This window comes from Anomalospiza imberbis, chromosome 3 (genome assembly GCF_031753505.1).
Source record: "Anomalospiza imberbis isolate Cuckoo-Finch-1a 21T00152 chromosome 3, ASM3175350v1, whole genome shotgun sequence".
NCBI classification, from domain to species: domain Eukaryota; kingdom Metazoa; phylum Chordata; class Aves; order Passeriformes; family Viduidae; genus Anomalospiza; species Anomalospiza imberbis.
In genome coordinates this window covers 39,957,768-39,984,714 of record NC_089683.1, presented here as the reverse complement: position 1 = coordinate 39,984,714, position 26,947 = coordinate 39,957,768, and the positions used below count along the sequence as shown (strand labels likewise).

The 26,947-nt window shown below is 38.4% G+C and overlaps 2 long non-coding RNA genes across 6 annotated transcripts; both read right to left on the bottom strand.

Moving 5' to 3' along the window:
- Positions 1 to 2,205: 2,205 nt before the first annotated feature.
- On the bottom strand, positions 2,206 to 5,645 carry LOC137470581 (uncharacterized). Its single transcript, XR_010997139.1, has 2 exons — positions 4,994 to 5,645; positions 2,206 to 4,672 (listed from the first exon to the last, which is right to left on the bottom strand). It is a non-coding gene; the product is annotated as an uncharacterized lncRNA (long non-coding RNA).
- A 13,931-nt stretch (positions 5,646 to 19,576) lies between these two features.
- On the bottom strand, positions 19,577 to 26,925 carry LOC137470582 (uncharacterized). Of its 5 annotated transcripts, none has more exons than XR_010997143.1 (5): positions 26,739 to 26,925; positions 23,201 to 23,353; positions 21,317 to 21,540; positions 20,326 to 20,440; positions 19,577 to 19,916 (listed from the first exon to the last, which is right to left on the bottom strand). It is a non-coding gene; the product is annotated as an uncharacterized lncRNA (long non-coding RNA). The 5 variants fall into 5 exon arrangements; XR_010997141.1 differs by lacking the exon at positions 21,317 to 21,540 and adding an exon at positions 25,132 to 25,203 and having other exon boundaries at positions 26,739 to 26,880; XR_010997140.1 differs by lacking the exon at positions 21,317 to 21,540 and having other exon boundaries at positions 26,739 to 26,877.
- Between the last annotated feature and the right edge of the window lie 22 nt (positions 26,926 to 26,947).

Here is a 26,947-nt window from a genome sequence, read left to right as displayed (position 1 = left end):
TTGTGATCTCATTCATGTCTTCATTTTACTCTCAAGTATATTCCATGTCTGGAAATTCAGTCGATAACGTGTCATCCAGCAAGGCTACTTCCTTATGCCAGTGAGATGTATTCAAGCAATTCCATTCTACATTGGATGGCTTCAGTGAAATGCAGCAACTACAGTTTGTAAACCAGAATATGACTAATTCGTGGTATGACAGCATGTCACACAATTCTGACTACCCCATTCAAATGTTATGAGTTCAGTTAAAGCATTTTACCTTAAAAGATTGCCTTTCTCAGCAGAGACTTCCTGGCCTGCAGATAAAGAGATGCTCTGTGGGTGTTGGCTCTGTAATTTCATGTTGTACTGTTCTTTCAAGGACTTGCTGTCAAGGTGTGTGTATATAACAAACAACTGTATTTCTTTTGTATTAGAATGGAATGGTATTTATATTTTGTAAAGAAGGTTAACCACAAGGGCATTTGGAAAATTCAGCTGTGTCAAACATAAAATAAAAAGAAGGTGAAGCAAGAAGGCCTCTTTCTAGTCCTGGAACAGTAATGGCTCATATGTAAGTCTTCTTCTACTTTGTTCGGATTTAGCTTAAATACCTGCACCTCTCCAGGTGCTGTTAGTCAGGGAATTTGTAGAGTGATGATCTTCTGGCATAAGTCTCTTGCAGGAGCCCATGGCATCTGCTGTATGAGGAACAATGCTTCATACTAATAGGTAGCAAGGACATGCAACTGGATGTACCAATTGGACCCACTACTAGGACTTCTGTGAATATTTGCCCATCCTGTTATAACAGTTCTTTTTCCCTGTAGAAGCCTTGTCTGATCCCAGTGTGGGCTAGATCAGGTCATGTTTACTCACAGCATACATCTAGACAGATAACACAAGGGTGACGCGAACTGTGAGGTAGTGGTAGATTTTAACCCTGATATGTCGCAGTGCGCTGTCGTATCGTGCTGGGCAGTGACAAAAGGGGCGTGACCTTCCCCCCCTCGCCGTGAGCTCTGCTATTCCCAGTCCTTGCTTGGTCCGGCGTGGGAACAGATAACGATGACACGGGACTTGGGGTAGAACTGGGTGGATTTATTAGGTCCACGACATGGGACCCCAAGATGAAACTTAGGGGGTCTGTAGAGGGAGTGGTAGAGGGCAACCAACCAATGAGGGCATGGCAGAGGAAGAGGCTAGGGCAGGACTAACATTCTATAAACCTATATCAGGGAGAGCAGGGGAGGGGGATAATACAAAGTAACAAATGGGGTATCGAATACTACAAGATAGACAAGGAACACTCTGGAAAAAGGAGTAGGGATAGGGAGGATTGACCATTTGGGAGGGAGGAAGTTAGGGAAGGGCTTGGGGAGATTGGTAACTCGGGAGGGGAGGAGAAGAGTGGGCAAACACAAACTTTAAGCAAAAACCACACCACAACACTGATACTCTGTGACTGTTCATGTCTGTGTAGGTAAGAAGTTTTGCACTGATGGTTAATCCTATAGCGAAACATGGTCAGGTAAGATGGGGAGATGGGGCAGCAGATAATCAGAATTGATATTTAAAAATGCATTATGATTGTCTTCCTTTAAAAAACAAACCCAGAGTCTTTAATTTTATGCCTGTCACCAAAGACAGGGAATTTAAAGGGTATAAGTCAGTGCCAGGTGTACAATGTACCTTTCTTTTCAAGAACCTTTCTGCCAATTCTTTGATTTGGAGTCTGGTAAATGTCCTACCAAGATGATCAGCTTTTTTATTTCACAGCAAGATTCCTTCCACTTCTTTGAGTTGGAACATGGTATCTCCAGTACAGTTTGCCACAGTGTATTTGAATGTTATGTTTGATTAATTTCTGAAGTACATAACGCTGTAGAATAGTGGAAGATGACACTATGTGCATTGTATAAAAATTCAAAATTATTAGTCTTTGGATGTGTGGCTTGTCATTTGTCCTCTAATACAACGGGGTACAGAGCTGCACTCTAAAACTAATGCACCTGAGTACCACATTAATGATTACCATTAATACACATTAATGAGTACCACATTAAGATTGCTTTGCACAAAATACTGTTTTATAAAATGTTATAACATAAATACTTAATTGTTTGAGTACTGTTCATCCTAATGTAATATTTAAGGTAACATTCAGAAAATAGCTGTGGAATGCATTTAGTACCGGTACTGTTGATTTTGAAGATGATGCAATTTCCTGTAAAATGAATTTTATTATGACTTTGATTAAAAACACAGTACAATCAGCACCAGACAACAGTTTAACCATGCCCTTTGACCACCTTGGTATGCATTTGGCAGCTTTTGTCTGCCTTCATGAAAAGTCTTGTGATGTGGCTGCACCATGACAGTGCTCTGTTTCACTTCATGGTACTACTGTGTTGCTTACACCCTGCAGGAACAGGCATGTACTTTGGGATGTTTGGTGTCATCACATTCAGTTCCCCAGCCATACCTTCAGGATAAAATCCTGTCCACAGATGTGATGATTGCAAAGCTGTTCCCTGTTTCTGTGGAGCCAGGATCTCTTCCTTAGAATATATTATGCACAGTGGGAAAGCAGATGTCCCACATAAGAGTTGGTGTAGGGATTCATCTCCCTGCAAGCAGGTGAACTTGTGGCCCAGAAGGCTTCTCTGGAGCAGGGCAGTTCTCTGGCAAAGTGTGTTCACCCCAGGAAAATTTGATGCAATGCAATTTGTCAGCACAGATTCTTCTGCTGACCACCTGACCCATCTGCTGGGCAGCATCAAACCAGTATCACAAAGGTATTGCCAATGGTACAGGATCACGTAAAAATTTGTACCATTATCTATCCAAATCATCTGAGGTCTGAATGTTTAGTTTTCACTGTCTCTTCCGACGTGGAGCATCTTAGTTCCCCAAAGCTCACAAGAGCCAGGAGCATGGTTCTTTACTCTCGTGAGAAAGCCTATCCTTGATCAAGCTCTCCAACACTACTATCCTGTCTTGTGTAGGATACTGATGACAGCATGTGTGTGTGCCTAAGGTGTTCCAGTATGTGTTTGAAGGTAATGCTGTCTTTCGGGTTGATGTATGGAACAAGACTATTCTCACTGTTGCATCTTTTCTAGAATTACTTATATAATTTCTTCCAGTTTCAGGGGACATTTTACTCATCAGTTATCTTGCCTGGTTACTAGTTTCTAATTGGAAGAATAATGGTATTTTCTTTACACTTGAAACATGGTTTTGTCTGTGTCCCTTTGTGTCTATATTCCTTTCCTGTTTGGCTGTCATCTTAAGAAAGAGGTATTCTTCAAGCAACTGTTTTGAAGAGGTAATTATGGGGAATTTGTGGGAACCTGCAGTTCAGTTTTCAGGTATTTCTGTGTGAAGAATTTTTCATGTCTCATTGCCATGCATATGGTGTAACAAATTTAGCTCAGGTGGTTTTGGCCACCATGTAGAAACATTACATTTGGTAGGGAACCTGTCTCACTCAGACTGCTGTGTTATTATGGAATTAATGTACAATGTGTTGCAAGTACTTTGTGAGCCTTCAAGGGATTTGTTTCATTTCTAGTGTGGCACACAGCTGACAAACTTCTTATATGTGACATTATTATACCAGTCCTTCAAACATCACTGAATAAACCCCAGGCCACTTTGAGCACTGATACAGAGTGAATACTGTGAGCAGGCTGAGCCTTATTTGATAACAAGGGTTACATTCCTGGTGAGTCATAAAATTTAATTTCTTCAGGGGAGTTCCAGCAGGTATGCTGGAATTTCTGGCTTGAAATTTTTTAAAGAAAATTTCTTTAAGGGGAGTCAAGTAGCTAACTTACTCAGGTTTTCTTTGATATAGTCCTCTTTCTCTAGTCTTGTTCTATCATTAAGTCTATTCCCAGTCTTCTGCAGCCAGTCTTTGCTGCTATGAAAACTTAATGCAGTTGCATTCTTTCTCTGCTCTAGATCACATGCAAATGTTGGTTGTATTCTGCCCTTTCAGTAACAACTATTTTATTTTTGCAGAGCTCTCTTGCCTTCTAAGAGTGGCACATCTGCTAAGGTAAAGATGAGAAGACTGAACACATTTTGCGCTGCAGAACTTATGAATAGGACAGGTTTTCAAAAAGAATTTAGCTTTGACATCTTCAAAAGCTACTCTCTAGGGATATGTGAACCCAAGTAATCTGTCTCACCACATGTGTATTAATTGTAGCTTGGTTCCTGCAGACTGATGGCAAGATAGCAAGATTGGAGCTGTGAGGCAGGAGTGAGTTTTAACTCTGCTCCCCATACAGTTTAGTCAGAGGCACCTTCAGTACAAAATGTGAGTTTTCTGTAGCCTCCCAGTATAGGGAACTTGTCTTTTAAGCTGCATTTTTTTGCTCAAGGAGAAAAGAAAAGTATATGTGTGAGGTGTATATTAAACCTAAAAAATGGAATGTCTTGTTTCTGTATTGAAAAATCAAAGCTCAAGTAGTCATACAACAGGATCAAAATGCAGAAGTTAAAATAGGTGGCTGTCTCACTTTGTTACATGTGAGCATCGTGCTTGCATGTTTAAGATTTCATGAAGCTTCACATTTCACAGCTCTTTCTGAAGCCCCTTTATACAGGAGTTTCCTGGCTCTTAATCAGACGGTGCCACTGTTGAACTGACAGGGCAGGCATGACCAGAGCAGGGGAGCTTCAGTGCAAAGATGTCGCACTATGACACAAAATAATCCACGCACTGACTCTAAAATGTAAAAGAATAAAAAAAGTTAATTTTATTTCTAACTTTACAATATATAGAATTCTAAAAGTGACAGTGGATTGGAGGATGAAATTGTCACCTCTCCAACCATACTAGTTAAACTAACAGTCTATCAATTCTCTCCTCCCAAAAAGAAAAATATAAAACAATCATTATTTACATGAACTGTGCATGAGAAACTCCAGTAAAAATATGTAAACATCAGAAAGTATAGAAAACTTTTAAAAGAACTTTACAACTTAAAAAAAAAACAAAACAACACAAACAGATTTTGGTACTTGAGACTGTAGCAAGTTGTACACCAACTGATGTGCTATTTGCAATCAAAACATCCTGTTGGTGTCTGTTATTAAATCTGTTTCTAGCAATCTACAAGTCTCATGAAATCTGTTAACCTTTCACAATTTAGGTACTGCTGTGTTGTTACCAGAGCTAAATATTTTCCCCTGAAAAAAGCCACAAATCCCATGGATTAAATTCTCTTAGAAACTTAACATTAGTTTTCTTGGTCTGAAACAGAGACTGATATACAAAGCAGCAGTGGTAAGTAACAGCAGCACATCTCCTGTATCATGCTGAAGAGAGAGCACTCAGGTGCTCTTGTGCCTCTGCAGGGTAGAAGGGGATTTGATGTGTCTGCCACCAGGAAAAGAATTTTAAAAAATAAGTCTGCCAAGGTGGTTCTTTTGTGACTGTTGTGCAAAATCTCCTTTCAGTGTAGGTTATTGCAACTTCAGAAGCTGTTTTTAGGTGAGATGTTTTGGCCTCCTGAGAGGAGTAGTGCTGCATTGCCGTGGAGGGAAACAACTGGAGCCAGACAGACCCCACAGTTATTTCCTATAAGGATTTCTCACATGGGAATAGAAAATGCAGGAGTGGCATGAGGCCACTGTTTTTAGTAAGCTGAGGGAAATGATGGTGTGTTTGCATGAATCTCTACTTTTTCAAAAGTCATTCAGTGGCACCCACACCTGGAAGCTGGGATCACACAGGGACTGAGGAATCACACTGCTGAGTGGGATGAGCTGCATGTGGTGCTGGTGAAAGCTAGAGTCAGTCCTGCCAGGGCTGCTGGAACTGGAAGCCTGAGTGTAAAGTCTCAGCTGGAAGCTCTACTTACACAGAGCTTGGGGTCTGGAGAAAGGACAACAGACAGCACTAGTAACCTAGGTGCACTGGTAGTGCAGAGCTGGTTATAATTGCCTGTGTTGAGAGAGTGAAAAGAGATGAAAGTGGAGTCTTCGAGACATTTTCTCTGACCTGAAGTATGCCCTTTTGTTAATTACACAGGCTGCTGTTCCAAAAAAATCAACACAGTTTGTGACTGGTCAGCAACGTGTGGAGTGTGAAGTAGAAGCAGAGCAATGAAGTAGGGGCAGAGCACAGTAAGCCTGGATGGTCAGATCCTCATTCAGCTGCCATATGTACAGGAGTTGTGCATTGCATGTCACCCTTTACTGCCCTCTGTCCCAATCTCTGGGGCTCACAGCACAACACTGTGGCCTAAAGGATGCCACAGGCTTGATGATTAGGTGTCCCCTTGTAAAGTGGGCTTGTGGATTTGCATCCCGCTTAAGGTCAAGCAGAAACTGAATGTTAGGTAGAGCCTATCTTAGCAGTTTCCGTGCCCCCTAAAAGCTGGAACCTATGTATCTCAGTTGCATAATTCCTCCACACCATGAATTTTCTTCATGACAACCAAGCATAGCAGGGCTCAAGTCCCTCTTGGTGGGGCTCAGGTGGGGACATGGTAGGGGCTACAGCATGGCGGGCAGGGGAAGGGGCTCACTGCTGCTCAGGGAGCGAAGACTTCTTTGTACCTTACCACCCCACCCCTTTCCCAGTGCTACAGCCCACTACAGCCTACCTCCTCTCTTTTTGCTAGCTCAGGCAATTGTCAGACCACTTGATGAACCACTTTAATTCACTAACATGGCAGAAAACAAAGCAAAAGAGATATTTTTATAACTGAAAAGAAGAAAGTCTTTATCATTCTCAGCATCAGAAGCTGTCCTTTGGCTGGAGCCACCATATATTCAGCTTACTGGACATCTACAGGAAGATACAAGTTATTGCAATTGGGTATGTTCTTCTTGCACAAAATTTCAGGGCAAAAAGCGGAACATGCAGATATACCAAACTGCTGCTGCAAAATTTCACTGTTTTGAAATGCATCATCCCTAGGTTATTTATTTGAAAAGCATACTGTTAAAATCTTTTTTTCTTTTTAAATTTTAAAAGCATATTTAAGTGTGATGGTATAAGATGACATTTATTTCTAAGAAATACAAAATATTTTGTTCAGAGGCTCTTTTTTTACTTTGGCAATCTCCAAAATAAATGCTAAGACTTGTGTTAAACAAAGTTTGTCACATTCTAGTTACTGCCACTCCTATCCTTACCTAAATCCAGTCCTCCTCATACCCACCACTTTGCTGACAAGCATCATCTGTAAGGTTTCTAGTCCTGTTTCATAGATAGGCAATTAATTGTGTACATTGAGTGAGGCTGATTTACTGTCTACCTAAAGCTATAGTGAAACTGGAATAAATAGAAAGCAAGTGCATTGAATAGCAATGAATCAGTATAAAACAGGCTGCTGAAGATGTCTTAAGGAAGAAAAAATACCAGACTCTTCCTTTGCTTCACTGCAGAGGAAGAAAGTGGAAATAGATTTCCTACTGTGTTCTGCCTTTCTCAATTACCTGTCACCAGTTAAAGATTTCCTTTGTGGGAAGAAATTCACAGCTGTCATCACTTAACAAAGATAAATTCTATCAGCTCACTTCAGCACACGCAATTCTTCAATATTAAACCCTTTTTATATTGCAAAGTTTTCATTAATGTGGCAATTTGAGAAATTGAGCCATTTTTCTTGTGACTCTCTTAATAGGTTGACATTTAATCATGGCTTCTTAACCCTTTTGAAATAAATGTACTGCTGAGTACATTTTGAATAAAATTATTTGAATTTTACCATGGACACATAGCTATGACTAAAAGCAGGGAAGATGCTACTAAAAGCAAGTCTGTTATTTCAATAGATAGCATAAATACCTGCTTGTGATGCATGACCCTATACATACATATATAATTCTCTAGCCCTCAGAAATCAGTGAAACTGCAATGTTTTGGAGATACGCTAAGGAAATACATAGTTTTACTGACAGAGCAGTATGAGAAACCCTTGTTAGACTTCTAGGCTTAAAAATTTGTGCTGTCATTCTGCTGCGTTGGAGCTTGTTACAGAATTCAGCCCTTGCTACAACATTGCACTATAGCAAAACATGTTTAATGTTGCCAAAAAAGTGTAATTAGTTCTCAATCAAGAACAAAAGCTGAACTAAGTGTAAGCCATGCTTACTCAAATCCTCTCGAGTTTGCTGCAACTTAAAAGACACTGTGAAAAATTAACTGCTTCTTCTGTCTTAGCTGCTCAATACTTCTCAAAATGAAAGATGAAAACCTAAATGTAGAAGTCAAGTCAAAATGCAGGACATATTGATATAAATTATATAGGGCTCTTGACGTGCTACTACTTCTTTCTGTCTTGAATTTAACACAGGTTCTGTGATAGTTTCCCTTGTTTTTAGTTTTTAACAACATGAAATGCCTTTTCTAAAATCATCCTTTGTCTTTGGTGAAATGATAGCATCTCCTTTGCCTTCCCCTGCACAGATTATCTTGGCTTCCTGAATGAGAGAGGAAAATGGTAAATAAATATTCAAATGTCAGGTTGAAGAATATGTCATGAAGGATTTTCATCCTTTCTACACCTGGCGCTAGACTTGGATACTCTGCATTTTTCCAGTCTTCATCAAAGGTTTGTTTCAAATGGAAGACAACTTGAATCTAAACTAACTTCACATTCTTTTGGTTTTCAAGGTATTTTCATGATAAGAAAAAATGGTTACTTAAGAGATAAAAATCCAATGTTCATTCCAATTGGTCAAACTGTCTCTGGAGTTGCAGAGTAGTTATCTAAAGATGCAGCTGAAAAAATGTGGCTTAAAGATGAGAAAACAGCTTATCTGTTGTATCCCTTCACTAGATACACTAGACAAAAATAGAGTTTCAGGCTGTGGAGGAGATGCAGGCAGATGGTTTTGTTGCTGAATCCTTGCAAATAACCCCTCTCTGTAAATCAAACTTTCCCCCAAAGCCCTGGCAAATCTATATATGCTGCAGATGGCCAGAGATTTTTATAAGAACCTTAAATTTATGCAGGGACATCTCAAGGGACCTGTTTGCATCATTTGGGAAAGTGACTCACCAGGATCAGCTAAATGTAAATGTAAACTATGATAACAAGAATAATATTTGTTTTCTCTGTGTTCTGCAAGGACACTTCACTCCATAGCTCTTGGATAAGTCATTATACAAAACATTACTTGATTTACTGCTATGTTTTTTCTCTATTTTGCTATTAGGAATAATATTCTCTTTTTTTTTTTTTTTTTTTTTTTTTTTTTTGAGGTCTGCTAGCAGCAGAGTAGGAATAAAAAATTATAGGTATGAGAAATCAATATAGACTTTTCCTAAGCACAATTTTTTTACATATGCATCTCTTGCCCTGCTACCAAAATATTTCTACTTCACTTTTTAATTTTGCTCATAAAGTTGCAGATGATTAGCAGCATCTATAAGGTCTGTAATACTTTCAAAGCTTGTCCTTGTTCCATCAAGGTTATACAAAGGCAATAAGGAATAAGGGGCACTGGGGTCTTACTGACCTGCAGGACTAGATGACAGTTTTAACCATAGCTGGGCAGCTTCCAAGTCAACTGCAGGAAGCCATCTAGAGACTTGGGATCTAATGGCAGGAGGAATGATTTTGGAAGAAGAACTGAGCATTTCATTTGGGAATGAGGCAGACCACTTGCTACTTCAAAACACTGGGCACTTTGTTGTAAACATTTTTGAATTCATAGAATCACAGAGTAATTTAGATTGTAAGGGAATAATTTATCTTGTGCAGTCAAGCTTTGAATAGTTCCAAACCTGTACATTCTACAACATGGGCAACCCATGCTTAACAGTGCTTAACTGTCTTTGTGAGAAAAGTAATTTCTTAACAGCTGGGTGAAATTTCCTGTTGCAACTTTTGACTGTTGCCCATTGTTGTTCTGCTAGAAGACTGGGAGATCGAAGAGTTTCTCCATATTGCTTATGCCTGGCCAAATATCTTTCAGCATCACCAGAATATTAAAAATTATTGGAAAGAAACCTTGTTCCATCCATCTGTGCTTTACTCCTTTGCTGGCAATATCATCCCCCCAGTTCCTGTTTCTACTTGGAGCTAACTCTACCACCTCATCTATAAAACATGAATAGATGGAAAAGGCAGTATAATATAGCTTAAAAGGCAAAGAAATCACTCAACAGAATATAAACATACAATTTAAGGAATAGTCCTGCAATAGTAACACCATCACTCTTCCTGTCAGCTTGCATGTTTTCTCTACATATACTTAGTACCAGGCAATGCATTTGTCTCTGGAAAGCAGCAGCCAGGGCTGTGGGTGGGTGAACAAGGAAATGAGCAAAAATCCAGGCAAAACTTATCCCTGTTTTTTATTGTGGTTTACCAATGGAAATAATACTGCCTTATTTTATTTAATGAACAGTAATGTAGAAAAATTATACATAAGCTCACAACTGCTCCTCTTCTCTTAATAACTCCTCTGTAGTAACATTTTCTGGTAATAAGGTTACAGGATCTACATTACAGTCTGAACACTTTCTGAAAATTGTTTCCATTTATTACATGCTTAAAAGATCCATAGTTGTTATTCATTTTCTAAGGCATCAAACTTAATGAAATATTTGTAAACAGATCTGTTACAGACTGTTAAGATGCCTTGATTCTATGTTTTAATGGTATCGAAAGGCATAAGTGAGATGACATTTTACTTTTAAGTTCTTCCACATTTTCTTAATGACACAACACAAAAAAATCCCACAATTTCTTTATGCCTCAGGTCTACATCAGACACATGAAAAAATGTAGTTGCTATTTTTTTGATCATTGCCTCAGGAGCATACACCAAGTTGTTGTCATGTTACTTAAATCACTCCAGGAAGACTCTCTGATAGTCCTGTGACATAAATATTTGTCTTTCTGGCAGGTGTTTAAGTGCAAATTAAAGGTAAAAGAAAGCAAAAAAATTCTGACCTGCCACAAAAGGACTGTGGGAGAAAAGGTGAAGTCCAGCCTGTACCAGTGCAGGGGTGCACCATTATCCTCATTAAGTGAATGGAATTACCTAGACTCTCAAGTCCTGATCATGCAGCTTAGATATAAGTCTTTATTTACATAAATGGTCAGGTTTCCACCAAAAAAATCACGCATGTGATCAAAAGTATGTACAATTAGGTCTTCAGATTAAGGTGTCTATAAATTTCTCAGAGATAAGACTAGTTCAGACTTTGTTGTTCAGATATTTTTCTGGCTGACAGATAAAAACATTGAAATATACTCTTCTGTGAAAGTGTGTCATGGTGCCCTGTGAAGATTTCTGAGCAGTGAAAGGCATGATAATGTTTAAATCATGTGCTATTGATTTGACCATGTGAAAACACTCTTAAAGTATAGATGATGTTAATAAAGTCAGTCTAACACCCTAGAGCCTTCCTTTTAACTCATGGTGATACAGCATTATGATTATGAAATACTGTACATCCTGAGTCAGTAAATGTCAGTGAACTTTGAAAATAGAAAAAAAGATATGTTGCTTACAGACAAATATGATTCATTTCTGCACAGCAGAGAAAGACATATACACAAAAAATACCACATGATATTATCATTCTCATATTAGATTTTAAGAGCAGTCAAGCTTACTCATGCATGCTAAGCCACATTTGGAAAGACATAATATTCCTGTTCTTTTTTACAGTCTCCCAAGAGAGAGATTGTAAAATCTCTGGATCATCAATTTGTGCTGTGTCATATGCTGGCACTGGTGTGTGGGTTGGTTAGATCCCAGCTAAGCATAAAGACATTTCACCTGCCTGTACTGAGGAAAATATGTATATGTACAATGAAAAAGAAGTGTGGCCAGCAAGTCAAGGGAGGACTCCTCTACTCTAATCTAGTGAGACCCCACATGGAGTACTGCATCCCGCCTGGGGTTCTCAGCAGAGGAAGGACAGGGACCTGTTAGAACGGGTCCCGAGAAGGACCACGAAGATAATCAGAGGGCTGGAGCTCCTCTTCTAATGAGTAAGTGCTGAGAGAGTTAGGGTTGGAGAGGCCTGGAGAGGGCTCTGGGCAAACCTTATAGGTGCCTTTTGGTACTTAAGGAGGGCCTATAAGAAAGAAAAGGAGAGATTTTTTACACAGGCAGACAGTGATAAAACCAGAGGGAATGGCTTTAAATAAAAATAGGGTCGATGAAGACTAGATATAAGGAATATTTTCTTTTTATGACATGGGTTGTGAAACCCTGGAACTAGTTGCTCAGAGAGGTGGAGGCTGCCACATCCCTGGAAACACTGAAGGTCGGGTTGGATGGGGCTCTGAGCAACTGGATCTAGTTGAAGATGTCCCTGCTCATTGTGGAGGGGTTGGACTAAATGACCTTTAAAGGTCCCTTCCAAACCAAACTATTTTGTACCATTTGTACTTCACATGTACCAACAAGAAAGTAACAATACTTTATCTCTTTTCACTCATTATTATAAATAAACTGGAGCTCCATCCAGATTTATTACATAGGCAGATATCAAAGATCTGTGTAACAATATTTAGTGTTTAGAAAATATTTAAGGATCATTGTAGAGTAAAATTTGCATTATTCCAATTTTTCATGCCAACATGATTTGTAAGGCAGTCAACATATGTTAATTAGAGAATTTCCCTAATTAATTTCTGTCAGTGTGCTGCCCTAACATGACTTAAAATGTACAGCTTAATGTATTAAATGTATTAGGATTGCTTATGCTTCCCACTGTAAAACAGGGAGTAATATGTTATTAACAGCAAGTGTTTACAACAATCTTTAGATGCACATATCTAATTAAAGTGAACATCCAACATGTTGGGCAAGGATGAGTCATACTTCACAACAGCTCTACAGGGAAGAGATCTGAGTTTTGTATTCTTCTAAAGCAATAGTCAAAAAAATTAAATTACTTTATTTTGTGTGAAATGTATTTTTGTCTGCTTATTGAATGCCTAAAGGATTAATGAACATGAAAGTATGAAGCTTGGGATACATACTGCATAGGACAAGGGTGGCAGCTGTAATGGGGGGCTAGAGGGAGCTATTTGAAAACCCAACCTTTCTGTTGCTAAGCACAAAACCTACTCTATGTGCATTTTTATCACTCAGGAGCAAGGTAGCAGCATTATGCCACCCTAGTTAACACGGTTTCCATTCAGCCACAGCGCCCTCTTTGAAAAGAAACAACTGTTGTTTTATATTCATGACATGTAACTCCTAGGTATTTTAAAACCAAAATTACAACTCAAATTATCTTAAAACCAGGATTACAACTTGACCTATCTATGGACAGATCAACATGATTTTGTGTTTGAACACAATACACACTTTCCCAGACCCAAACCATCTCCCCTCACTACAGCAAGGTTTGAAAATAACCAGACTCACAGAGATGCCTTTTTACAAAGAGTGCCAAACCTTCTGGATGTCACAGGTTTTGATGAACCCTGACAGCGAATGTGTTTCCCAATCCATCTGGCACCACCAACACCATGGTAGCATCATGTCACTAGTGGGCAGTGATGGACCTAAGAGCTGGAGGAGGCTGCTGGGAACCTCTGGCAGCACCAGTGCTGCTGTTGCTCTTGCCCCTCTGTGAGGAGGGAGTGCTCTGCTGCTCTGATGGTTGCAATGAAAAAAGAGAAATGCAGTGGGAGAGCAGAGCCCTCTCAAAGGGAGTAGTTGCTTGTTGTCTCATAAAAGAATGAAGGTGTTTTGAACAAAGTATTTATTGTAAATGTGTCAGGCTAGATCAACAGCTTCTGATATTTGCACTTCTCAACAGCTCCAGAAAATACAATGCGTGTTGTAAACATCTACAACAAATGTGCACTGACCTGCTCTCTAGCAAGGCACCTTGCTGTCTCTAGCTGTATTTAAATCACACAACTTTAATTGTGATACTTCCCTAGGAGGATCTACAGTAATTTAGTTGGGGTGATACAGCATATATGCAAAAAGCAAATTATTAAAGGGATTAATGCTATCAGAACAATAGCTTATGTTGTCATTTTGTTCTGTTTTCACCTTTTCCATGCAGCTGTGGTATTTTGAGATAGGATGAACAAAGCTAGCAGAAGCTGGTCTTTAAGTAGCAAATTGCATGCCAATGACATCTGAAATATGCTAAGACAGATGGGATAATCTAATTTTTAAAGGTGGCTGTAGAAATAACCAAGAATGAAATAATTATTCATACAAAAACTAATTTCAGTAGGCTTCAGAGTCAGATCACAATCACTGAACAAGCTTCTTTATGATTTTCTGATCCACCACCAATTTGACTCCTACAGATCCAAAAATACTTGTGCCATAAGGATCCACTTGTTACTAGAAAAGTGCAAGGAAAGACACTCCCTACACCAATTGTCCTTCTCCTGCCTCTGTAGCTGATTAGAGCTGTGGTAAATCTATAGTAAATAACCATTGGAAAATGCTGACAAGTTAATTGGGCTCATAACTGCGAAGGCAATGAGACATTTCTGCAACTGTTTAGATCAGCTTTGTCAGATGTAAGTCAGTTATAAAGGCGACACATTTAATTGTAACAAGAACACATGGAGAATAAATCAACTTTCAGGCTTGAATTACAGTGCAGGAGGGATAATTACCAGAGCAGAACATGTACTTAGAAACAAAAACCTTTTGTAGAACACAAACACCTGGAAGAGAATTACACTAAAAATTAATGTTGAGTAGCAAAAAAAAAATAAAAATTGAATAGGAATATTGGATAAAACTACTATTTTTAACTATGCGAATTCTCAGTGGGAGTGGAGAAGGGCAGCTTTGACCAGACTTCCAAGACTTGTGGTGATGCTAATGGTTCACTAGGCATTCATTTTTTCCTCAAAGTCAATGCACAGTTGTGGAGCTGCTTGTATCTTATTTGCTCTACAGTCCCCATATGCCTAGTAGGTGGATTTCATGCATGTGCAGTCTGGAAGGCTTGCTTCAGTTAGAAATGTATATAAATCAGAGACATTTATAATGGTTGAAAGTATATAAAAAGCCTATGATGAGCTTTGAGATCTGGGCTGACAGAATTGAGTTCTTTTAAGTAATGCCCTATACTAAATTTTGCCAATTTTGTGTTCAGCTAACTATAACTGGCAATTTACTCTTCTTGCTACAAATATTATCAGATATTAAAAACCTGAACCTGGTTTAAAACCTAGCAATAGTATATAGTGTGCTAATTAAAATGTGTATGGCATTTCTATCTAGGTAAAATAAACTCAGGCAGGTGATGTGATGAATTACTGAGTTTTTCAAAATTTTATCTGTTCCCATTAATTGAGAACACTTTGGAACAAAGGATATACATTTACAAATAAGTAATATCTTCACTTTGGAGTCACTTAATCTGTATGAGTTTGTTGGAATGCAAAGTGAGGCTATAAAACCATCTAAGTCATTTTTCATTACAAAAAATGGCTGCAAAGAGGTAGGAATTACAATACCATTCAGTTCCAAGCATGGTAAAGTCTTTTGTCCCAGTTGTCAAGAATTGTATTAATGCCCTCAAGCATCATAGAATTTTAAAAGAAGTATGGGGATCCTAGGGTTGATTTGGTTTACAATTACTGAACCTTTGCTGCAGGTTTATAATATTTTCTCTACAATAAGGCTTAGAAACTTCCATTTAAAAAAGGATGAAAATAAAACTTTTCATCCAATAACAGGACTGAATGATTTAAAACTTCCTGAGTAAAAAAAAACCCATAATATAGTTTTCCTCTTTGAGAAAAAAATATCTGTGTTAATACATAATCTATGATATTTTAATCAGATATTGAGGATTGATTTGGAGGAATGTTTTTAGCAAATATGCATTTTCTTCAACATTTGTTTCCTGTTATTTTCTGAGAAGAAGACAATGGACAGCAGCTCATATATTTTGCCTACAGATGGAATTATTCAGATACCCAGAAATCACACCACTGGTCCAGAATACAGTGTATTATTGTTGATAATTACAATTTTTCTATTCAAGAAGAGATTGTTTTTTAGAAGTGTATGAAATATTCCTATAAATCATCTTTATACCACTTTGGACAGGCACTAAATTAATGTATTATATAAATCTGCAGTCTGGATGTTGCTGTTTGTTAGGAAAAGTCCTCAGCAGGTTTCTGAAGGAGTTTTTGTTTAAACTAGCTGATCTCTATTTATTCTGAATTATTCCAGAGGAAATTGTGGTTTTCAATCATTCATGGTTATTCTGAGTTATTCTTTTATTTCATAATTTATATAATCTTAGAAATGACCACTGTGATACTCTAATTTGATCTAAAATAAAGTGATGTAATGCTTCCTAAATTTCCCATTTCTTTTGAAATACAGAAGAAGCTTAGGGGAAAAATAAGAAACCCACTATTGATCAAGTAATTTCCAGTGAGAAACAATCCTGCTTAATCCTTAGAAAACTGCCACAGTGAGTTACTACCTCCATTGTTTCAAGACTGAGCTCTACTTCTAGACTGACTGTGGTAAACTGTCACCAATTTGTTGCCTCTTCTTTAACCAATGTTTATGGTATGGAAAACCAACTGTATTCCCCATGAAGATACTTATAATCTGTGGCTCATTAATACAACAATGAAATCTCTGTAATACCGATACAAGGAAATGCACACAGTATTAGTCTAGCAACTGTTGAAAAAGGACAGGAAATATCTTTAGAGCTACAGTGGTCAGGAAAATGACAAGCCTACTCAAAATATCAATTATTCCAATAGAGATGTTCACAGCAGCTCTAGCATGAATCCTGCCCTGTTCATTCTGTTGAGGAAAAACACCCCGGGGGCTGTAGAAGTCTTTGTTTTCACACCCTGCAGACTGTTCTGAGACCTGCTGTATCTTTTAAGTACATTGATGTTATCATGTCAAGCTGTGACTGAAACATTTTCTATTAAAGCTGGAGCTAACCCTGTGATACAATAGATCTTTTCCATTTCTAGTTTCTCTGTGTGTCCCTGTAGGCTGGAACTTTGCAACGAGGGCACTAAAATGGCAAACAAGCTTTAAGGAATGTGTAGCTACAGTGCATTGCAAGTCCTGCAAACCAGTCCTCTTAATGTATAATTAAATTGTGGAACTAATTGCCATGAGATAAAAGCATAAGCAGATTTCAAACAAAGTAGAAAATAATCTCAAAAAGTCAACACTGAAGTAAAAGTTCATGTGTAGTTAATAAACACAGCAGTTGGGATGTAAGTCCTAGGAAGAACAAGTGGTTTAGGAAGTTCGTAAGTCACTCACTGCTGGAAAGCAGATGTTATCATTTGGTACATGTTTATTACTTCTTGCTCCTCTGAAGATCTACTGACATTCATTGGTCAAGGTGTCAAACACCCATTCAGCAGCGTTTCAGCACTTACAAGGACCAGCAGTGTGGTACAGAACCTTGCAAACAGGCCAAGAAGAAATGGGCAACAGGGCAGCATGGAAGCAAGCACAAGTCTGTATTGCCCATTGATTTTTCCTTCCATCTATCAGGCATTTCTCAGTGCACCACAGGAAAGCATCTGAGAATGCATATATCTGGAAGCACAGCATTTTCAACCTGACCAGAAATATTACAAGCCTAATATTTCAACAGTCCTCTCTGCAAGGAGACTGTAATTTAGATGAAAGCAGAAATAACTGGTTGCATGGATACAGCTACTGAGCTGTGTCAGTCACCACAGAAATGGCAGAAGCTGTCCTTTCTTTCTGAGTTCACTTGCCTCTGGAGCTCAGTTGTGGAATGGCCTTTGTGGGCACTCCTAATCTACTTCTGCACAAAGTCAGCTGGCATAGTTTAACCTACTGATTAATGTATTTTGAGCTAATCTTGGCTGACCTTTTGCTGAAGAAAATAAGAAACTCTTGTTTCTGGCCTTTCCGCCAGCTCTACTCTGATGGCAGTGCCCTCCAGCAGAAAAACAATCATGTCTAAAACTTCCACCGATGCTTTCACGAAAGTTATGTTAAATAATCCACAGCTCAGTAAGAGCTCACAGGCAAGGTGTAGCGGAGAAAAAAATGTGCATTCTTTTCCTTTCATTCGCTAAATTAGAAATGCAGCTATGTCCCACACAGACAGTAGAATGCTTAGACTATGGAATTCAGGATTGGGGGTTTTATTTTTTGGTTCTGCACAAGAAATAAAGACTCCAGGCTGTGTTACAGTCTTGTGATTAAATTGGCAGAGCTAGAAATCACATATGTCATCTCTCTACTGAAAGATCATCTTACCAAGACTTCTGCTGAAAAACTATTCCAGAACCTGATTTGTCTGATTATTAGAAATGTTCAAAAGTTCAACCTTAAATTTATTCACAGCTCTTCTCCCTCTCTGGTGATTGCCATCTCACTGTCTGTGTACCTACAGGCATTGATCATAATACTATAAAGGACTTTATGAAGAGCAATCCAGAGAAATATGCTTCAGTAGACATGATGTGAAATTGAAAAAAGGATGGTTTTATCAAGTTTTCTAGTTAAAACACAACTTTGCTGTAATCATCTCCTCCCTGCATTAAAAAAAAATTAAGATCTGGTGTCAGCTGGTCTATATGAAGACAAAAATGGAGAGGGTATGCTGATCATTAGTAAAGATTCATTCTTCAAATTTGTTTACTTTTAGTAATACAGAGTTGCTTTAAAAGGATATAGGGCTTTTGTATTACCAGTCCTTTCCTCTCCAGTAATGAGCATGCATAAGAATAGAACAGTGTGAAAATATTAATTTTTAAATAGGTATTTTTGTATTCTTTGGATATTTTACAACATGCCCTAAAAACTCCCAAAAGATAGCACCTTCTTTTATTTGTTATAAAATGGGATTTAAAATGTCTGGATTTTTAAGATACAAAACTAAACCAGCAAAGAACCTTATAAGAGAATAGTCTGGTGTCTGTGCAAATGCCTTTACAGGTGTCCTACATTGTTATTTTATATGAATAGTGAATTGACAAGAGCTAATATGCCAAAAAAAATATAATATGCAAAACCTCTCATTTCTAGAAAGCAATGACTTCTTTAAGGAAAATAGATTTAAAAAAAATTCTTTCCTCAACCTCTCTCTCTGTGTTTGAATTTTACTGCAAGGCCTTCAAGCCAAAGAGTGCATCACATGAGGGATATCTCCACACATACACACACAAACAGCTCAACGTCATAAAGTCTCCAAAAAAACCTTTTGCCACAGGCCCCCAGCTGGGTAATAATTAGCATTGACTCCATGATTCTCAGACGGCTGATCAATCACTTTATTATACCATCCTTACTAAGAAACTCATCACCCTTACAGAGAGTCATGATACAGATGGACCCAATTGGTTCTTCAATCTAAACACCATCACCATTGGCCAATTAAGAAACCACCCTTTGGTAAACAAATCTCCATAACACATTCCACAACAGGTGCAGCAAGTGAAGGTAAGAATTGTTTATTATTCTTTTCTCTGATCTTCTCACAGCCTTCCCCAGGACAATGCCTGGGAAAGTTGTGCATTACTCTCTGTGGCCAGAGTGCTGCTGTCACAAAAACCTCTCCTAGTTGTTCACTTTTGGCACTTCTGCATCTGAAAATTGGAAATGAAATTAAGAAAAACACCCAGAATCTATGAAGACTTCAATGATGTTTAAGGAACACCCCTTCCTCTCCTCTTTCCATCCTCAGCATGGAGATCACCAGCCCCAAAATAAGCAGCTGGCTTTTCAATCTTAGGTCTCAGGTACTGATCCAAAGACAACTCTAATTTGCTCCCTCTACTGTCTTCCTAGCTAGGATCTACTGATTTTTCACCTCATCTACCTTATAACAAAGATATGTTTGAGCTTATTTAAATAAGAATTCCACTTCACTCCAGGTAGAACTTTTCCTTTGGAAGACTTATAGCACTGGGATCAATAGACATGTTCAGCATTATACAAAAGATGGTAAGAGTTCATGGGACCTAAAAAGAAATTGGTCTTAATATCTGGAATAGGGCATGAAAAAGGTAGGGAAGATACACAGAAGACAACTGAAATTATTAAAGGGAGAGGCTGTCTTAGTAGATCAGACTCAAAAATTTTCAACTGGGAAAAGGCAGTGGTGAAACTTCTTCAAGCTTTATAAAATCATGAAGGTGGCTATAAGGATGAATATTTTTCATCAAATTTCAGATTTTGGCTCATTCAGTGGAATTAAATTAAAACAGATAAAAAGAACATGTTACTTTCCAGTGGCTAGTGTATTTCTGGACTTGCTGCCAAAAGATGTTGTGGAAGCAGATCCCAGCAATAAGTTCAGACAGGAATTGGATAAGTTCATGTACAACAAGTCCAAAAAAAGGACAATGAAAGGACTAGGCAAGGACATACCTTTGTAAGAGCCACAGAAGCTAGGGGAGTACAAAGAATAGTTTGAAGATGGTGCCCAAGCTTGTGTACACTCTGTAAATAGTTTCTCCTACTGTTGCTGTTTCTATTTGCTTTTCTGTTTAGAAAAACAGAATTTTGCATAAACAAAACCTTGAAGACCCCCAAGGGAGGGAGAGGGCTATAAGAAATGAAAACAAAAACAAAAAATAGACAACAACAAACAACAAATGATAGAAAGGGAAGCATTACAGCTCTGAAAATTCAGAGCTAGGGAACTGGAGAAGGGCGTAAAGCAGAGAAACCCTGATATCACTCATCACTTCTTGAAGGTTAACCAAGGAGCAGGTGGATGCTGCCCAGTGATGCTCTGCCTGGAGATGTGTCACCAGGATCCCTCCATCCAGCTTCCTTCTTCTGGTGACATGAACAACCAACAGGACCTGGAAGCTGTTGATGAGGAGATTCTGCAGCTTGAAAGGGTCTTGGTTAGGGAATGTATAAATAAAAAGTGCAGAGGGAAAAGCACAGCAGGAACTTCAATGAGCATATCTGAAGGAGAGATGGCATTTGATGTACACTAGAAATACCTGATGTTTTTTGGCGAGAGGGTCTCTTGCCACCCTCTGAGAAAAAAAGATCCACAGTCCAACTCAGTAGAGCATTTTCCCCATTCAGGGACGTTCTTAGAACATTTTTTTTCTCTCTGAGGGGTGTCAATTGTAAAGGCCTCCACAGGTGAAAGTCACTCTTGAGTTACTAATGCTGTTCAAGAAATGGTATAGCATATTTAGGACAAAGGGAACTTACAGAGAATTTGAAAACTTTGATAATCCCAGGTGCAATTAAAATAGTGTAGCAACTATTTTAAAGAGAGAACTAAAAATTATGTGCAACATCTCAGTAAAATTCTTATATTTTCATTAAAATGACTGAACAGAAAATTTTGTTTTAAAGTACTATTTCATGTTCATTCTTTGCTGACGTTACTTACCAGTTCAGAGAAGAGGATTCCAACACAGGTATTTTCCAGTGGTAAGCGGGAATAATATCTTAATTAATGTAATGCTTTCTTTCAATGATAAATGAGTTTTTCACCAATATTTTTATTTAACTGGATGATCTGTGAAGCATTCATTATTGGTTTTCAGTTCAGAAACCTCTTTTATTATAAAGATAACTTCATAAGATTAAGTTCATGGGGCACTGATTTTGGTTCTGAATAAAAAGAAACTAAAATGTTTCTAATAAATAGCATCTAGGTTGTCCATCTTCACTTCTAGCATCTTCTAAAAGTCAAATTTGCTGATGAATGGATGGCAACAATTCTAACATGATGCACAGAATCAGATTACCAAATTTGTGCCATCACAAAAGAAAGGTGCTTGTGGCAGAAGTCCTATTTTGTTTTTCTTCTCTTAGAGTGTAGTTGACCAAAAAACTGGACATGCTCAGACACTACACTGTAGACTCCTTCACTGTAGTTTCCTTCACAAAGACAATGGAAAAATCATTCCAGCCAGTTTCACTAGACTGTAATGTAAGGATCCTAAAGGATTTGCTGAAAACTAACATTGTTAATTTTAATTCCTATGTTATCAGTAAAAAAAAAAAAAAAAAAAAAAAACTGTTTTGAAACAGATATACCAATATGTATCATAGAGATCCTACTGAAAATTATATCAAGTAACTGAAGGCTGAAAAGTGATACAATAGCAAATTTCCAAAAAATTTCCAAATAAAATCTAGGCTGAAAGTGATACAATAGCAAATTTCCAAAGCCAGGCACAGATGGGATTGGAATGGGGGAAGGACTACACTTCTTTTATTACACCCTAATCATGGAAGCATGGGAAACACTGAACTGGGAGTAGGGGCGGGCAGAGAGGGGGAAAGAAATTTATAGTTTCTCTCTAGGAAATCCAGGAAATATTGTTTGCCCTTGGTTCCTGGATGACAGAACAAAGGGAAACAAATTAAAAAGAGTTTATCAGTTTCAGTAATACTGGACATAGCCTCCCTGTCCAGCATATTAACTGCAAGAAGTTTGCTGGTTCTATTATGGATGGGAGAGTTCAAATGAAGAGAAATGTTGTGAGTCTCATTCCTTTCTTAAAACTAGTATATGGGATGAATATACATGGTTCTCAGAATTGAGCAAAAAAATTAAGAGCAAAATTGGAGACTATTCTCTGCTTTGTCCTCCACTTCCCCAAGCTCCTTAAATTATTATAATTACCGAAGGATTTAAGTTACTTAAGTTATAGCCCAGACATTACAGGGTCTTGTGGATTGGAAACTGAAAGCTGAATTTTCTCAAAACATTCTTTTCGTGCTGATGTGGATGGTGCACAGATGCAGTAGAGCTTTGGTTTATCTTGCTTCAAAGGCAAACAGTAGCAACTGAAGCCGCAAATGGCCTTTGGGAGGCAGGTGAATTCATGAGGTTTGTTGACCATCTTTTCATCTTTGTTATAAGAAATAAAAGAGGAATTCAACAGCAGTCAGATAGCCAAAGGAGGACAAGAGACACTGAATGTGTGGCAATACCTGAAATTGTATACTAAACGATCTCATATTTGCTTGGCAATGAGAAAAAAAATTATTCACATGCTTTCTCTTTCTTTCTTTCTCTCAGAGGGAAAACAGGATAGAAAACAAAGTAATGAAGCTGTGAGGAAATGATTAGTTATATGTGCTCCATTGCAAACACAGCTCTAGAGGATTTAATTTTTCTAGAGAAAAGGTGTGAAAGCATTTTCATGCTACATTTCAAACTCAGCTCCAATTCACCAGCCTTCTGCACCCATGCTCAGGTCAATGTCATAAATTTCCATTTCAAAACAGCACCTGTTTTTCCACTATAATCCTTACTCACCCAGTCTTTCTTCCCTTGCTCCAGTTACTGTGGTAAGCTGAAGAAAATACCTGTGTAACTTCAAGCATATGAATAATCCACCAAGGTCAGACCTCAGTACTGTCTTTTCCTTGTTACACTATACTGTGTTTTTTTCATGTCTTCAAATTCATTCTATTACAAAGAAAAAAGCAGGCAAAAAGGATGATAAAGGTTTTTCTTATGTTGCATATAGCAGAAACTACATTTTGAAATCTCTCCTGGGCACAGAGTTCAGAGGCAGTTTTGAAACTCAAGACTCTTGGGATTGTGTACAACACTCTGCTCAATAAAATAAATGCAAATATAAATTCTCTTAACATCTGACTTTTGTTCTCTTCATCTGCATGTTATCTTGCTACTGTTGGAAAAACCCCCAAATCTAACTGCATTGTTTTATTATCCATGTTGAATGCTTTGAAAAAGTAGACTTCATTTTAGGGAATCTTCCCTCTTTCCCCTGCCCCAAGATTACTATTGGCCTGTTCTGTAAGGAAAAAAAAAATCTGTGAGGCTGAACTGGAGTAGATATTTAAAAGCAGCAATGTCCTGATTTTCCCTCACACTATACTAATGGTTTTACAAAAAGGTCTGGTAATTTGCTCCAAGTTTTTCCTACAATATCAAAAAGCATAATCAGAAAGAGTCTAAATAATGCCAAAATGCTCATGTAGGTTTCTTTCAATTGAGGACTGTTTCAAGAATTCTGGCAGTTGCGCACAAAGTGAATTAACATAAACATTATGTTACTTTCATTGTAATAATAGTAACAATTTAATGTAATCAGTGCAGTGATGGAGTAGTGAGTCATTGCTTCAGGAAAATGACCAAGGAGTCTGGAAAAGGCTAACAAACACTGTAGTCAATGAAGATTGCCTGCCTTTAGTATACATCAGGAATTAATGAGACCTGTCTCCACTACTAGAATAGTAGACAGAGACACTCCACCTTCAAGGCCTTGTTTGCACTGAGGCATTTGTTAGATCAATTCAACCTTATTAGACAGCTCGGTCTGGAGCAGTAAAGCACACCAGCCTTCAGCAAGTTGTTGTCCAACCCCCTCGTTGGTAAATGATACAGAAAAGGCCAGTGCTTCATTCAGCACTGCTGTTCCACGCCACATCACAGGGAGAGGCACAGACATTACTGCTACTACAAGAGATAGGAGAGTTATGGGGAAAAAACCAAAAAAAAAAAAAAAAAAAAAAAAAGAAAGAAAAAGAAAAGCATGACTGCTAATTAAGTTCAGAATTAAGTTCAGTCTCCTTGTGGAATCTACTTCTGGGGTGAGGTAATTCAGAGGATCCTCATTTGTACAACAGAATTTTCTCCTAACTCCTTCCCATGCAAGACCTGTTCCTGCTTCTTTGGGTCGGAATGACTAAGCTTTTCTACAGTCTTTTCTTCAATAAAACCTTTCTGCTCTGCCCCAGGAACAGTTAGAATAACCAGCCCTTTGTATTTTAAGTTATTCATTAAAGTTAAATGGGTTTATCTTCAAGCTTGTCCTAGGGCAACTATTATAAGGTTAACCTTTTTATAGCAGTGAATTCAGATAAGTTTCTCAATTTTCTCTGAATCTGGTCAGACACAGGTATGTATGACTATGCCCCTGCTATGGTTCACAGTTGTTGCCTCAATACCTATTTTGATTTCCCAAAGCAGCACTAGACATTAAGGGGAAAAAGTTCACAAGCCATGAAAGGCAGTTTCAGAAATACATGAGTGAATCTCATCACTTCTTTTCTTTTTTTTTTTTATTTTTTAAGAGAGTGATCCTTAAAACACTCTCCACATACAACTGGATTATTGTACTTAATACAAGCGTAACAAAAAAACACTAAAACCACACAGACCAAACCCCAAACCAAGCAAGTTCCCTACAGAGCAATCTTGCTTAGCAGAGTCTTTACCCCAGCCACATATTCCCAATGGATCACCATCCCCAAAACTCCCAAATCTGGAGTGCTCCTTGGCAACCTCACCTAGAAAGCAGATTCTTTTCTTCTGTAGTTTCGCTTTTCAAATCAGGCTCTTCGAATGCTTTCCCCTAAAGCTCCTTTCACATATTCCAAAGAATATGTGAAGCTCATATCTAAAACCAAGGGACATTTACAAAAATCCACTGGGTACAATTAGGCAAATTAAGACTTAAGCAAATTCTTGATTCCATTGCTATATGTAGTTCTTTGCTTTGGCAGTACAAACCAAACATTGTTAGGTTTAATTACTCAAACCACTACAGAATAATTTAAAAACATGTTGTTGTCTCTTCCACAAGATGGAGTGCAGTGATAATATCTGAGGATTTTCAAATTGATTCAATATATCATGTCTCCCCTACGCTAGAAAAATCCTTTAAAAACTTTATCCAACCACAGCAAGACAAATCAGAAGCCTCTCTGGGGCAGGTTGGTTGTGGCTATTTCAGATTACAGGAGTTCAGAGTGCATCCCAAAAAACAAAGCCCACAGGTTCTTTTAGGTCTTTTCTTTTGCATTCAAAATGAGCAGCAAAACTTAACAGTGATGAGAACTGAACTTAACTCTGATGGGAAACTGCAACTGAAAAATATTCTCACACCCACTTGTAAAAGAAAATTTAAGAAAAAAGAAATAATTTTAAGAATAAAGAAATAATTCTCAGTCAAGAATTTTGTAAAGAAGACAGAAAGAATTGCTTTTTCTCTGCCTTGCAGTTCCCAGCCATAGCCTTGTGGGTGCAAGGCTGCTGAACTCAATCAAGAGTTGAACTCCTCAAAAATCAAAGCAATATCACTGCTTTGATTAGATGTAGCTGCTAGCATTCTGCTGATATCCCATCAGCTGTGAGCTTAGGAGATCCATTTGGGAGAGCGAGAAGCTTTCTTATTCTCTTCTTTAATGGTCTGAGTCCACTTTATGCAGTTGTGATCTGATGAGAGAGAGACGTGTTTGCTGGCAATCAGGTAAATGCACTTTGAATAGGAATAGGGATCGTGAAAGACTCTTCCTTCAGACTCCAAGCTTTGTAAGAAAATATAGCTTTTGTATCAATTTGCATCCTCTAATAGCCATTTAATATGATATAGTGAGTCTTGGCATTAAATATACTAATATATTAAAACAATTACTTAAAACTACATTAGCTACCCTGAACCATGTAGACTTTGGCCTGAAATTATCATCTATGGCCTTGCCCTTCTCAGAATCAGGAGTCACCCTATCCCAGTTTGGAAGTGATATGGCTGCCAATGCCACATACTATGCAACCCTAGCATTGCAACTACATCCTATTTGGAAGATCGTCCTTACCAAGCTAGCCGTGTGGACAATGAGGAGACATAACAGTTTGTCTTGGTCCTTAAAAATCAGCTGGAACGACTCTGTATAGTAAAGCGACGCTTAGAAATATATTAATTTTCCCTTTACGTACACCAGGACTGCAGTACCACTAAGCGCATACCGTATTTACGTTCCTGCCTGGCAGGAGGCTTGGAGCTCCTCTGCATTTGTTAATCCTGCTCCTCAGCATCTTTTACCTGGATTGTTAAGGAGACGCCTCCAACTTTACAGCAACAGCCTGCTCGGCGCTGGGCGGTGAGAAATGACACGGGGGGGTTGCGGATCTGCTGAGCCCAGCCTGCGCCGCCCGCGGGAGCGGGGGACGGGGGCGGCGCGGCCGCTCCACCGGGAAGCGCCCACGGCCAGCGGGGGCGGTGGGAGCCGCTCGGCCGGAGCGTGCGCGCGC